Source organism: Tamandua tetradactyla, chromosome 19 (assembly GCF_023851605.1).
Source record: "Tamandua tetradactyla isolate mTamTet1 chromosome 19, mTamTet1.pri, whole genome shotgun sequence".
Taxonomy (NCBI): Eukaryota; Metazoa; Chordata; class Mammalia; order Pilosa; family Myrmecophagidae; genus Tamandua; species Tamandua tetradactyla.
The window spans coordinates 57,720,382-57,735,844 of NC_135345.1; the positions used below are offsets into that span (position 1 = coordinate 57,720,382).

Genomic DNA, 15,463 nt, shown 5'->3' on the forward strand with positions numbered 1-15,463 from the left:
TCTGGAGAACAGGTTATCAGGGGCCAGGCTGCGGGTAGGGAAGGGGGCGATAATGTTTGAGTTGTACAGTTTCTATTTGAGTTGAGTGTAAAGTTTTGTTAATGGATGGCAGCACAATATTGCGAATGTAATTAACATTACTTAATTATATATGTGAATGTAATCAAAAGCGGGAATTTCAGTTTTGTATATGCTACTAGAACAAAAATAAAAAAAAAATAGGGTTGTACAACACAAACAATGAACCCTTGTTTAAATGATGAATTGTGAATAGAAAATTATAAAAATGTTCTTTCAGAATTGTAACAAATACACCACACAAATGCAAGGTGTTAATAATAGGGTGGTATATGGGAACTCTGTATTTTATAATGACTTTTCTGTAAATCTACAACTTTTCTAATAAATTTTTAAAAAGTGAATGAATATAGTTCAGTAAAGTCTGGGGGACTCTGTGCACTCTAAACACTAGACTTGCTGCCATCCTTTAAATTTGCCTTCAGCAGCTGTCTCTGAAATGTTAAGCCAAAAGAAGACACTGCTGCCCAGCTTTGGCAGACACTAGGCAGGGTAACTCAGTGTCAGTCCTCAAGCCCCATCTTCATATTCTCTTTTGCTGCTAAGGGTGGACAAGTCACCCAATTCTGGCCAATGAGCTTAGGTAGAAGTTTGTTATAAGGAGGGGCTCTGGGAAACAACTGCTCAGCTGATAAAATGGAATATATGATTGGTACTACCCTTTTCCCTGTTCCTTCTAAATGCCTTGATTTAGAAGTTGATGACCAGAGTGCAGCAGCCTTTTTGCAACCATCAAGCATGAAGACAAAAGCCAAAATTCAAAGGATGACAGAACAGAAAGAAATACCCTGGGTCCTCAGTGACATTGTTGAGCAATTAAATCTGCACTAGCAGCTGTCCACATCTGGATTTCTTGTTCTGAAAGCAGATTTCGGGCAAGCCAGGTTTTCTATTACCTGAAGCCCAATACATTCCTTAACATAGACTAACTCTTTTTGGCCTCCCTTCTCCTTTTCCCTTTCCCCAAATCTAATCATTTACTTATATGTTGAAGGAACTGGTCCAGAAAACCCCCTTCACGTCAGATACATACTTACATACCTAGATTTATTTACAAACTAAAATATCATAATTACACGGGTGATTTGGAAAATAGCTGAGAAATGTTCCCCCACCTCTTGGTTTGCCTAGGAATTTCTCGAGTCTGAGATAAGTGTCATGCTTCCACGAGAAACTTGCTAGCCCCTGATTTCTTTGGCAATGTCCAAAGTTAGGCCTTCCAGTTCTTAAGATACACGCTGTTGGTCTCAAGGACTTCTCAGTGGGTCACACTCTTTTTCTGCAGAGATAAAACACATGCACATGTACCACCCACACACAACACAGGAGAAGAAAACCCAGTGAATTCTCCCAAGAGGACCTGACTTTATTCAGACTGACTACAAATTTAGTTTGTTCTTCATAAGGTTTTTCTCATGCTCTTTACATGAGCTTTATTTTTACAAAACGTGAAAATAGTCATCTATCTGGTTATCTTTTAAAATTTACTTTGCATTTTCTTCAGAAAATGGAATGATACTTTGGTTATTTTGATCAGCAAAGCTAATGGATCCAGGTGTATACACTTGGGAGTTGAACCACATGTAATTAAACAACAATATCAGGGATACTTGGGGAACAATTTTATAATGTTTTATTAAACAACTGCCACAGCTGAAACCAGTAATTTAAATTATTTCAATATACTAAAACAACAGCCTTAGATTCTCTGGATATTTTTCTTCAAAAAACACACAGCTGGTTTAACAAAGCAAGCACAAACATATGCATTTCCAAATACTGGTAATAATCACAGTGACTCGATATTCTAATCATACTGCAGAATATTAACAAATAGGAAATTTAATGGAGACACAAATTTAAACTGAAGAACTGAAACTTAAATTCACAGCTTAAGAAATGGAATGAAGCACCTTTATGTATGACGGGGTCTGAGACTCAATTTTAGCTTCCTTTGGCATTGGTTATGGGCGTGCGTGTGGGTGTACCTATGTACACAGCAGCTAAGCTGAATGCCTTGTTCCAGCTCCATTCAATCCTGATTAGGGCTCTACCTGGGCACTCAAACTTGCTGAATCTTTTTTTTTTTTTATTAATTAAAGAAAAAAAAAAAGAAATTAACCCAACATTTAGAAATCATTCCATTCTACATATGCAATCAGTAATTCTTAACATAACTTGCTGAATCTTGACTGCCTAATTATAATAATACTTATACCATAGGGTTCTTGAGTGGATTAAAAGGCAATTTACACATACACAAATGTGAAAACTCATAAACTATACTGTGCTATGTTGATTTAAGGTATTTGCTATTATTCCTATTTCCTGATCATGTATAGGAAAAATCTGTAACTAGAGTTTGATTGCATTGTCAGAACAATCACATGTAGCGTCACCATTTTATAAATGTTTTCCTGGCAGTGTTTAGTTACCGTACTAATGGGAATAATACGGGAATAACTGCCTTACAAAAGGATATTGTTGTTGAATGTGCTGGAGATTAAAGGACTTGAGAAAAAGAGAAAGGAAGGCTTTGTCAATCTTTTTAAGGAACGAAGGAGAGCTCCAAATACACAAGCAGTACATTATTGTAAGTAGATTATTTTCTAGCTTTATAAGTGGAGCAGGCTCCACTTTATAAGTGGAACACTTCACAGGGAGGCCTGTGAAGTGGAGAAAAAGGGATATCTCATGACCTGAGATGAAACAAGCAATCAAGTCAGGGTCACAGTATGGAACTGGTATTTAAACCAACTGGAGGGACACCATTATTATAATCAGATAGAATAACAAAGGTCATTTTTATCTCCTTCTTGAAAAAGTACTAAAGACAAAAATTCTAAACTTTTGGAAAGTTTTTACTGTCTACATCTCATGTAGGCGGCTGCCATTGAAGTAAATACTTTCAAGCTATTACAGCAGGGATGCAGATGATTTTTATGAGCCCCCAATTCAATTATGTACAAAGGAACATTCTTTCCATCTCCCTATTACATAGAAATATTTCACTGACCAAATTAGATTTTAACAAAAGTATTATAAAAAACATGTCTTGTTTTTTTCTGCTCGTGCTAGAAGAATTCCAGCTGATCTGAATCAGAAGCTCCCTATGTCTGACAATCTTGGATGTAAACTGGATAATTAGAAGGGCCTCTGGTTTTCTGGCCAGTAATTGCAAAGTTCACAAACAGGAATTGGGATGCAGGAATAACTATCAATGGATCTCTTTACCATTGAAGACAGACGGTATAACCCAAACCGGAAGATAATTGAAAAGTAAATTCTCTTGGTGTTGGAATGCTTTGCTTTGAGCCTTTCGTTTTTAGGGGAAAATACATCTAAATTTTTTAGAAGAGGCTAATTTTAAACTGGAATCACCAATGTCAGTATGTACCAAAGGTTTAAAAAAGGTTCCTACCTTTTAATCTACTGATTGAAATTCTAATTTGGGATCTACTTGAAAGAAAAAATGTGAAAGAAAGACCTTTATTCATAAAGATGTGAATTACAGTGTCATTCACAACTGAGAAAAACAGGAGTAAATAATGGTTCATTCAAATTATGCTGCATTATAAATGATATTCATAAATATTTTAAACACATGGAAACTATTAATTATAAGTAAAAACAAAGACTATAAAAATGTCACATGATTAAAATAATAATGTAATATATACCTAGATAAAAGACTAGAGTGGGATGTAATAAAACATAGAATGTAATACAATAAAAATATTAATGATTGTCTTGATTTTGTTGAATTCTACAAATTTTCCAAAACGTTTTTCTTTAATAAAAAATCTTCATTAGAAAATGAAATTACAGTAGCTCATACTCTCATAACATGCAGAAACTGACAGCTAAGATGAAATCAATCAGCAGAGATGAAGAGATTGAAAAGTCTAGAATTTAAAATCCATTGTAGTTTGTCCAAAAAGCTAAATATCTGACAACAAATCATTGAGGATTAACTGTCAAACAGTATTCTCTCAGTCTCAATAGATCAATGTACTTTTTAAAATTTTTGCTATTGCATGTTTCCCAGAGAAGTAACTACAGTGAAGTGACTTTACTGCATTTTTTCACTTAGCATTTACCAAAATGTTTAAACACAATCTTTAAGATTATTGGATCAATAGTCTCTCCTTAGCTCAATTCTGAGTAAAGTGGAAATAAGATTCATTCAACTCCATTCTGGATATCTTTCTGGGCAAAATAAAAACTAATTCATCTAGGGCCGGTCACGGTGGCTCAGCAGGCAGAGTTCTTGCCTGCCATGTCAGAGACCCGGGCTTGATTTCCGATGCCTACCCATACAAACGAGCAAAGAAACAAAAAACTAATTCATCTATATACTACACATCTAGTCACAGTTACATTATTTATAAGCTCATATAGTCTGTAATTATATTATAATGTATTCATAGGCCTCAAATGTGAATGTACCTTTGTCCATTTTTTCATTTCCCATGGAAATTGCACATAAAATATACCTCCAAAGATTTTTAAAAAAGGGGGGGCTGTTGAGGGGCATGTGTGTCTCTGTGTGTGGATACTGTGCTCCTATGTATTTTTACTGACTTGACAGGAACTCCTTTATTTTCAATCTCCTCCCTCTTCTGAGTTCCCAAGTTTCCCAAACCATCAGGGTGGACCACAGGTTTGTAGGCTCCTTAGAGAAGGAGCATTGTCTTTCTCGCCACTATAAATTTCTTTATGGCACCCAACATATATGAATGAGGGGGTATTATAATTTTCCATTTCTGACGACAGTGGGGATTCAGGTAACCTTTGCTTCCTGAACTAAGTGATGGGTGAACTCAGAGGAGCCAGGGAGAGCCTAATTTGATATGTGCGAACTGGGAGAGAGATAAGACCTGGGTACAGGGAAGGTGGAGGATGGACCCTGTGAGGTTGGCTCTGTGTGAAGGAAAAGGGCAATGCTCGGTGGGGAGACTAGAGAGAGAACTGGGGGGGGCGGGGGTCCTCTCATAAAACCTCCCTGTCGGCCCTCTGAAAATTTAGTAAAATCTATACTTCTCACTAATGCCTTGTGGCATGGGTTTTTAGAACATGCAAAAAAATAAAAGGCCAAGCCATACTTGAAGGCAGGCACAGGGTAAAAACAGAGGTCCAGAATCAGGACAAGCAATTCAGGGATTTTGAAATCAAAATGTGAAATATTTACTAAAAACCTACCGTGTGTCTAGAATCACATTATATGCTTTACGTCACACAAAAGGAAGCATTACCCACGCAAGGTTGCTGCCCATTAAAGGAACTATCTTTAATGCTTGTCACTATTCTCCTGACTATTTCCAAATAATTGGGTCCTCCTCTGTTATTAAACTGAGGGGGAAAGTAGACTAACATTAACCTTTCTTAAAGGTCTATCGTCGGCCAGACACTGTGCTAAGCACTTAAAACATATCAACTCACGTAACTCTAACAACCACCTTGTGAGCTCGGTAGTATCTTCATTTTACATAGGAGAAAACTGATGCTCAGTGAGGTCAAGTAGGTTTCCCAAGGTCACACAGCCACTGGCTGGGGTAGGATACCACTCCCACTGCATGGGAAATGATTAGGGGTTGATAAAATTGAACTGAACATGTGTTCTCTGTCTCAGAACTTTTGTGATAGCAAGTAAGGGGCAACTTTAGAAGATGCCAGTTGGGAAGTTCTCATTCAAGTGACAAGGCATTCTCCACTAGGCTGGAGGGCGGAAAAAGAAAACCATATATCTTTGAGCTCAGCCAGACAGGCAAACAGGGCAGCCTGCCACGATAGGCGGGAAGAGGGAGGCGGACGCTAACTGTTACACCTCACGACTGGGTCCCAAATGGGCTTGCCCTGACAGTTATCTTCTAGTGAACAAAAAGGCTCTGTAGTGCAGAAAGAGCCAAGCCACAAGTGTTTCTCCCTCCTGCTCTGCAGCTCTGATCCGAGACACACCTGAGCAGAGAAAGCCTCCGGCTCCCAAGCCCTGGCCTGTCAAAAATCGGGCAGCGCCTTGATCTCTGCCCCAGCCTGCCCTCTCCAGCTGGGCTGGGCATCTCTAATAAGCGCCCCCACTGCATGGTGCTCCCGGCTCTGCCTTCTCTAACTCAGAGCCATGGTGCTGCGCAAGCATTTTATTCTCTATCAAACGCTCTCCGGCTTCCTGAGGGGGTTCCTTTGGAAGCCAGGGTTGCAGTGTAATTGCTGCAGCAGCTGCTGAAATCCACTTTGGATTTCTGTTCCCTGAACAGAAAGTTCTGAAAACTCCCACAGAGAAGGAGCAGGCTTTGTGTCCTGCAGGCTTGGGCTACCCTGACAAATTCCTGAAGCCTCATTTCTGTGTGGTCTCTTTTAAAACTTTCTGAATGTTCCAGGATTTATATTTCTTGATAAATGTTTCTCCCGTGCTTGGGGGGTCAGGCCAAAAGAGAGCAGAACAGATGTCAGATCTAAAGCTTTCTCAATTCACCGTGATAGTCTCCTAATCAACCACTTGACTGCTGGCCTGCTAATTTGTGGTCATGTAAATGACATGGCTTTGAACCTTTCTCACTCAGGGAAAAAAGACAAGCTTCTAAGAATGCTAGAGATGTGCCTTCTGCAAGAAAAACATGAAAGAACAGGGTGATCAGAGGCAGCTGCATTTCTTCCTGTTAGAATGTGAAAAGTGCTCTTTTTCTTTCAGAAAGTCAAAATGGATTGTGCTTAATTGAGTTCTCAAACACCTATGTGAATTTTCCCTCTGCTAACACGTCATCTAGCTGACAAAAACATACATTTCAATTCTTCACCTTTGGCTCCTTAAAAATGCAAATTAATCCCCACAACGAATCTTAGTGTAGATGTGGAGCAAATACGATTGAGGGTGAAGCAGTGCCAGGGCCAGGGTCAGCGCTCAGGGTTAAAATCTCTAGCAAAGGCGGCATACTTGTGCGTGTTGACAGTTGCCAAGTGATTTTTCTTCTCTGCCCTACTTGGAGCTGCCAGAGAGGCCTGGAAAATGATCCAACTGCAATGCAAATATTATGCTCCGAGAGGTCTGGCTTGGCCAAAAACTCATGCCAGCTTCTCCCAGCACACTGGCGTTTCGAGAGCCTCCTCTGGATTCCCACTCAGGGGATGGGCTCTGGGATTTCTAATTCTGTCCTGGATGGATGGGCTCATACTGGTTTCAGGGATCTGTATGGAGAAAATCATGACAACTCGAGCCCACTTGGAGACATGCATTCACTTAAGAAATACCGTCTTTCATCGAATGCAATGACATTTATTGTAAGGTACACCGTTATTTCATGTACCACAAAAACCGATTCAACTATGACATACACATTATCAAACAGAATTTTTATTTTATGCTAATTAAAGGGGATTTTTTAGATGCAGATTTATACATCCCCATTGTTAACTCATTAAAAAAAAAAAGACTACAAAACTAAATAAATCCGTTAAGGTATTCCTACAACTGTTTCACATTTGAGAGTTAACTCTCTTGAATCACTTTTGTTTGAAACTTTTTAGGTTGACATTATTTTATATTTACAGAAGAGTTGCAAAAACACAGGCCCTGCTCACAAGGCGTCTGCAGTCTGGACAATAATTCTTTACAGTTATTTGGTGCTGCACAGTTGACAGAATGTCTTCATGGCTATTATACAATTTGACCTTCACTGTTCTCCTGTGATGCATGTGGACTAACTAGTATCTTCGTTTCTTACAGACACTATTCTGAGGTCTTCAGGCAGTTGCTTTCTTACAGTGGTACACTCTCCTTTGAATGTGTGAGCTTGGGCTTGTCCACACTCTACTTCTAAGTACAGTACATTACACCATATGAACAGGACTTTGCCAGTTACTGAGTTAGTAGGTCTGTCTTACCTGGTCTGAACCTCTCTTATTTTTCAGACACAAAGTTTCTATGCAACTCTGACCAGCTTTTGGGAACAGCTGTCCCTCCCTGGATTTCCTGGAACACTCCACTCCCTGGCAACCTTCTGCTGTTGAGGCTGGGGGGTAGGGAGGGGAGGAGGGGATTGTTAGCTTCCCTTGTTTCTAACTAAACTCAGCCAGCTTTCCTCCAGAGAATGGTAGTCATTTAAACAAATTAGATTTTTCAAAGGCGCCAGACCATTTTGCCATCAATCCAACTTGAAATAAAACAGAAAGATCAACTATTTAACACAGCAATTTTAAGTTATAAAATAAGCTGATCTCCCCCCCCCCCCCACCCAGTATCAACCCTGTTTTTTAACTCCTTTCATTCCCACTTTCTTCCAGGTAGAGGTTATGGGATGAGGGTCCTTGACTGATCTGGGAAATTCACATAGAACAGGTTTGGGGAGGTTTTTCTTGGACATTTCTGGCTTTCAGCCCCTCTCCCCCCCCCCCCCCCCCCCCACACACACACAAAGAGTCAAGGGCTCACCAAGAAATTAAAAAAAAATAGCCTAAAATAAGTAGACTCATTTAATTTGCTTTCTACTTGAGCCTCTCCTCGATCTGAATTACAACAAAAGTCACACTTACATATATTTCCTGTCTTGAAAGTTTTTATTTTTTTTTCTGGGTGCATGGTCCAGGAATCAAACCTGGGTTTCCCGCATGAAAGGTGGGCATTCTAACCACTGAACTACCCATGCACCCTTGACAGTTCAGGGTTCCCTTTTTAACAGTTACGAGAAACAAGCTGTTATTTGTCTTACAATTGAAAACACAGATGGGGTTAGATCGTTGGCGTTGGCGGGGTAGCTTGAGGTAAAGGAAGCACCTTAATCTTAACCCACTGTAAGGAGGAATTTAGAATAAGAGAAGGCCGCAGGCCTTGAACTCTAGCCAAGGGTGTTTCATTACTAAACTTCCCAAAAGAGAGCCTTATAAGGCAGTTTCATCTAGAAGGCAGTTCTGCAGTAGACCTAGAGGGCAGGCTCTAGGGACAGGATGGAAATCACATTTTGGGATCTCAATCTGAGCTTGTTCAGCTTAATCATTTCATCTTAGAGCTCTAGAGCATAAAAGATTTTAAAAGTTAGGAAATCCTCCCAAGGCCCTTCCTAGCCTCTCTTAGTTTATTTCACAGCTTTCCAAGGGAGATTTTCAGAAACACAGAGATTCTTCTAACACATGAGCATGTTACAATGTTCGGTAGTTTTCACAGGCAAGTTCTTCCTGGTGTAAAATCTAAACGTGGTCTGTGGCCCTTGAACTCCAGTCCTTTTAATTCTGTCTCCTGATGAACTGTAGAACAGTTGGTGAGGTCCTTTCCACTTATCTATTTTTATTTTTATTTTTGCAAGGGCAGGCACTGGGAATCGAACCCGGGTCTCCAGGATGGCAGGCTAGAACCCTTCCTGCTGAGCCACCGTGGCCAACCCAGGCCCTTTCCATTTAATAACTAATTCTCAAACTGTGAAGAAACATTAATTTGTTCTTCAGATTACTTTTCTTTAAAAGAATCTCAAGAGATTCTTTTAAATCTCTTGAGATTTAAGAGGGGGAGAGGGAGAGAAGGGGGAGGGGGGAGAGGGAGAGAAGGGGGAGAGGGGGAGAGGGGGAGAGAGACTATGGGGAAGACAGGTGAGAGCCTCCTAAATGAACACGTGGAAGCCAAGTAATGTGAGGGATCTTTCTGAGCATCTAGTAAGAGCAAGTTTCCCAAAGCCTTTTCATACCCAAATAACAAACACCTTGCCCCAGCAGGTTAGGAACCCAGTTTTTGACAATGCTTCAAAGATCTGAGAGAGAAGCTGAAGTCCTTGTGGAGAAAGAGTCTAGCCCTCTCTTGCCACAATTATTCTAATGGCTATCTAATGGGAGTCCCTGACTGCAGTCTCACCCTCTTCCAGTCCATTCTCCTAAGGCCAGCCACAAAGATATTTTTAAAAGAACAAATCTAATGATATCACTCCCTTGATTAAAATCCTCAGTGGCTCTCATCGTTCTCCTGACATTATCTAAACTACTTAACGGTCTCCAAGGCCTTCTGTTACTGAGCTCTAGTTAAGCGTCCAGTTGTCTTCTGCTTTCCCTCCCTAAGAGGAAACCATATGCCATTCCTTTTGCCTGGACCATACTTTCATCTTCTGTCTAACTCCACTCCAACTGTTCCAACCGAGCTCTCAGAGGGCTTGAGTTAGGGCAGCCACTAGACCAAAGAACACGTTAGGCAAGAAGTCAGACATGAGATTTATTAGGACTTACGAATAGGAGAGTGTCTCTGGTGGTGGCCATCCAGAAAATGGAAGGAGTGTCCTACAAAGGCGGGGGTGCAAGGGGAGGCTTATAAGAGTTTAGGACCAGGACATTTCATTGGGTAAGAGAACAGAGTTTCAGCAGGGAGTTTAGAGATTTGTTATCAACATATATCTCAGGGGAGAGGAGTTTTGATGCTCTACAGGATAAGTGGTTTATGATATCATCTGTATATTCTTCTTCAGTGGGGCAGTCTATGACCTTGAACTTCGTCCGGGTCATGTAGGCGGCTATGTGAAGTAACTAACTCTCCATCTGGAGGGGGAGCCTGGACCCTGCGTCTCCACACCAACTCCCATGCTAGCTCTCCCTCCAGCCAGTTCCTTCTCATCCCTAAGTCTCAGTTAGGACACCACTCCTCCAGGATGTCATTCTTGGCTCTAGTTCCACATGTCTGGGTTAAGGATACTCTTCTTCTGGCCTCCCTACAGCCTCCATAGCACAATAATGTTAGTTTAACAAAGTATTACACTGACCTGCATTCCCTTGAGATAAACCATCCTATTCACAACTTCATTTAATGCTGGATTCCCTGTGTCAACATTCACAAAGTTCAGGAATTCATTAAATGATAATAATAGAATATGAGCCTTTAAATGATATGTTATCAACATAAACATGAGTTCAAAATCAGCTTCTCAAAGAAAAAAAAGTTTTAAAAACCATCAAATAAAATGAGTTTCTAAAAATCAAAAGCTTTATCTAGCTTTTTCCACTTACAAAGCTGTCTCTCTTTCTCAGGATCTAATTCTAAAAAACAAGAGTATGTGGAAATGATGGGATTTTTGAAGAAAACTGCCCATCCAATGTTAGATATCAAGATAGCAAAGGATGAGAAGCTGCGTCATTCTCAGATATATTTCCTGGCTTAGACTTCAGGAAGGTGGAATATGAAAGAAGAAAAGACAGGATCTAGGCAGCCGAGTCCACTGCCTGCATTTCCAAATGGGAAAATGCTTTCTTAACAGGATTCTTTTGTTTAATTAACAAATATTTTTGAAGCTCCTAATTATATGCCAGCCACTGTGTTTATAAAGACTCATAAATTGGAGTCCCTCTTTTTAACATACTCACCGTTTAGTGGAGAAGAGAGACATTCAAAGAGCCCTTTGGAGGCACGGGGAGAAGTGCTGTGATGGCTGAGTGTTTTCTCTCCAAAGGGCCTTTCACTTACTGCCTCCCTTGCCCAGGATACTTTGCTGAATCCTCATGTGACTCCTTCACATGGTTCTGCTCTCCTCACTTACCACTGATCATCCAAACTCTCAGCACTGACTACTCTGTGAAAACATTTGTTTACTTGTTCCTGTCTAGAGCTCACACTAAGCTTCACAAGACTGGGGCCTTGTCTATCTTATTCAAGACTGTTTTCTCTGAGACTAGAATGCCTGGCGAATCCATATATTCATTCAATCCTCCAGTACATGCTTAAAGTGTTTACTAGGTGTTAAGCACCTATCCAGGCCTTTGGGGGATATATCAGGGAGCAAAAACTCCCTTCCTTCAGAGATTATTTTCAAGTTGAATAATGACACCAACAGTTAGTATTCATTGAGTGCTTGCTATGGATAACCTTCACAATATCTAATTTTCACCGAAACCCTATGAGATATGTATGATTACAATCCCCATTTTACAGGTGAGAAAACCTAGGTATAGAGAGGTTAAGTAACTTGCTCAAGGCCACAGTAAATGGTAGAGTTGAGATTAACACCCAGAGAGTCTAACTCTAGAGCCCATCATCTATCATCTTAACTTCTCTACTATTATGTCTATTGTATACAAATACACACTATGTGCACTATAAGTATTCATTAAAAAAATGTCTGGAAGCACACACAGAGCCCCAGAAAAACAAAGGGCATCATTATGAGAGAGGGGGCCAGGAAGGGTAGCCAGAGTGGTTCCCAGAATAAGTGACAAGGGCTGATCCTTGAAAGTTAAGGGTTCAAAGGGTGGAAAGATAAGTGAGGTGAGGTGAATGCGGTGTGTGTGTGTCTGTGGGGGGGGGGGGGGGTAAGGAGTAATAGGTAGGAGGCATTTTAGGTAGAAGAAAAGCATGTACCAAGGCATGGAGGTATGAAGAAATACGAAATGTTGAAATATGAAAGGCAAATAGTTAACAGTGGCTGGAACATAAAGTCTGTGGAGGGAGTTGGAGGGAGTTGGAGAGTAGAGATCCAATGGAGTTATAGTACAGAGCTATGCTGTGAAGAGTCTCAGATGTCCTGCTAAGTAATATGGACTTAGACCTAAAGGTACTAGGAAGGGAGGCACTTAAGAATGACTTCTGACTACAAAAGTATAAGTAATTTGAAGGGAGAAGAGGGGATGATACCCAAGGGACTAAGATGACTGAAATAGGATTGCCGAGGGATTCAGATTTCAAGGAACATGAACAAAAATAGGTAACCAAGAATTGGATTAAAGTTCTCTTCCAACTGCAAGGTTTTATTTTACATTTCACCTTTTCTACATTACCTTCTTTCTAACAAGCTGAATCGTTGTAGCTCCCTTTCCAGTTGTCCAAGACTTCAGACACTTCAATAAGATTTAATGGCACTAAGCTCATGATGACAATTTCAAGATTTCAGATTATTAGCTCATTAGCTTTCAGGCAAATTTCAGGCAGATGGCTTTGCTTCCTTTCAGAGTGGTTGAGACAAGTAGTAGGCCAAGATCTCTTATTAGAAGGTGGTTAAGCGGTAGACTCAGAAAAGGAGAAGACTGGACATGTCTCCAGGGCTTTGGAGAAAGTGCCCTGGTAGGCGAGTTTGAAATGGTTACTTTCTCAATCAGTAACACCAGATCCATTTTGATCATCACTGGATATCCAACACCTAGCCCAGTGCTGACACAAGCTAGATGCTCAGTACCTGTATGTTAAATGAGACCAACAGTTCAGAACACAGATGGAATCACCTCACTGTAGCTGAGTTCTACATGCCCTCTTCCTCTCCTTAGTCAAGGAAACATAATTCAGGTGACTTCAACAGATAGAAAGGGCTGGTCTTTGCGCAGCCCAGTACCGAACGGTACAGAAGTAAAAGGCACTCTGTCCAGTGCCTTTTACTTCTATAATTGTCAAAACATACTAGATGCCAGGAGAAATACGTTAAGAGACCTGGTTTTAGCCCCAATTTGTCTCTGCCATGGGAAAATACTCTGGCATTCTCCAGTAAGTGGTCCCAGACACTAGAACCTGTATCTTTAAATTTAGATTGGAAAAAGAAGGGCAATTCATGTCAAGGTTTCCAGTTTTAGATGTTATTTCTCCTAAAATTTTTCAAAATATAAAGACAAGCCAAATCTGTACCCACTAGGGGTTTGCAGACTGGAGAGATGCTGAGTAGTTGGGCGTACGTGGTATGACTATAAGGTAAGGAGACTGGTTCTTGTTCTATATGACTTATCAGTCTCAATATTTCATAATCATACTGTGTGAATATTAGCAGTAGGAGAGAAAAGGGGATAAAAATAGCTACAGGCTAGAAAATGACAACACTGAACATTCACCAAGTGCTATGGATTGAGTTGTATTCCCCCAAAGACATGATCAAGTCTTAACCTCTTGCCCTGTGAATATGAACGTTTTATAAACAGGATCTCTAAAGGGTTGTTAGTTAAGATGAGGCCAAACTGGGTGAGGATGGGTCCTAATCCAATATAACTGGTGTTCTTATAAGGTGAGGAAATTTGGACAGAGACAGAGAGATGGCCAAGTGACAAGCAGAAACTGAGTTACGCTGCCATGAGCCAGTAGCACCATGGGTTGTCGGTCAACCCTCAGAAATGAGGGGAGAGGCATGGAATGGATTCTCCCTTTAAGAGGAAACATGGCCCTGCCAATTCTTTGATTTCTCAACTTCTAGCCTACAAAACCATGAGGTAATACAGTGCCACTGTTTAAACCAACTAGTATGTGGTTTTTGGTCATAACAGCCCTGGCAAACCAAGCCATCCTTTTGCCCTGATAAAGCAGGTACCAGTGCCTTTGGAAGAACTATGGAAAAAAATTTCTCTTGGAATGATTATAAGAAAATCTCAATATTTGGTATGAATTCTTAAACTATGCACATTTCTCTTTTCCTGATATGACTGATAAATTGGATCCTCAGGAACAAACGACTATCTGTTGGGAAAGTATATTGATTATTCTGGGTTATGATTTTCTAAATCCAAGGTGATGATATTATGAACGGTCAACAGTGAGTTATATGATTAAACCTTTCAATACTGAACTCTAAAATTGGTGACATACGGCCTATTTGCATATGGACTTCTGGGAAAAACTCTAAAGAAAGAATTATTTTGGAAAGTTTGGAGAAGTCTGAGTTGTGTTAAAGAAGCAGCAACTTTTCATCTCATTAGAAGTACCACCCCTCCCTTTTCTACCTTGGCTGGGACCAGAAGAGGAGCTGCCAAGTTGGATTTCTAACTTTCCCCTGGACCTACTGCCTATGGAAACTGTTATTTCAGGCACTAGAGTTAAAATTTCTGTTTTTGTTTCAAGTCCAGACTTTATTTATGTTCCCATTTCACTCATGGCAAGCTTGGACTTATTTGGAACAAAATGAAACATCAAAAATAATCTCAAAGAGTATTCCTGCTGAATAGCGCATCCTGGGGAAAAATAAATTGTCATGAAGTTCACAATAAAAATGACATAAGAATACTCTTAAAAGAGTTTTTATTTTATTTTTGCCTACAAATAACTAGATTATTGTTTGATAACCTGCAATGTCTATTAACTGAATTATTGTCCTTAACAATAACTATGAAATCTGATGTTTTAAATTCTTACAATCTAGCCAATTAAAGGTGTGCCAAACAGCTTTTCAGTTTGGCCAAACTTATTTTCACTTTCTCTTCCGCCAATCTCTTGACTTCATCTCTATCTACACACCCGACTCAACAAAGACAGACATTTCTGGGTTCTCAAATGAGGGGGGGTGGGGGCAGCACTAACGAACCGACTTCCCAACAAAAGCTTGGTGAACTTTTACGACCGAGCAGAGTTAGGCATTGGAAAATCTTTTCTACAAATACACCGGGCACTGCGAGTTCTCACTTTCTTCACCCATGAATCAAACCCTTAAAATGAAATCGCCAAAAAAAAAAAAAAAAAAAAAAAAAG

General features: G+C 40.1%; 1 protein-coding gene across 1 annotated transcript in view; it reads right to left on the reverse strand.

The window, feature by feature from the left end:
• The window catches only part of IGFBP7 (insulin like growth factor binding protein 7), a 74,303-nt gene that overhangs the window by 58,114 nt on the left and 726 nt on the right, over positions 1–15,463 (reverse strand). The gene's annotated exons all lie outside the window — the stretch shown is intronic.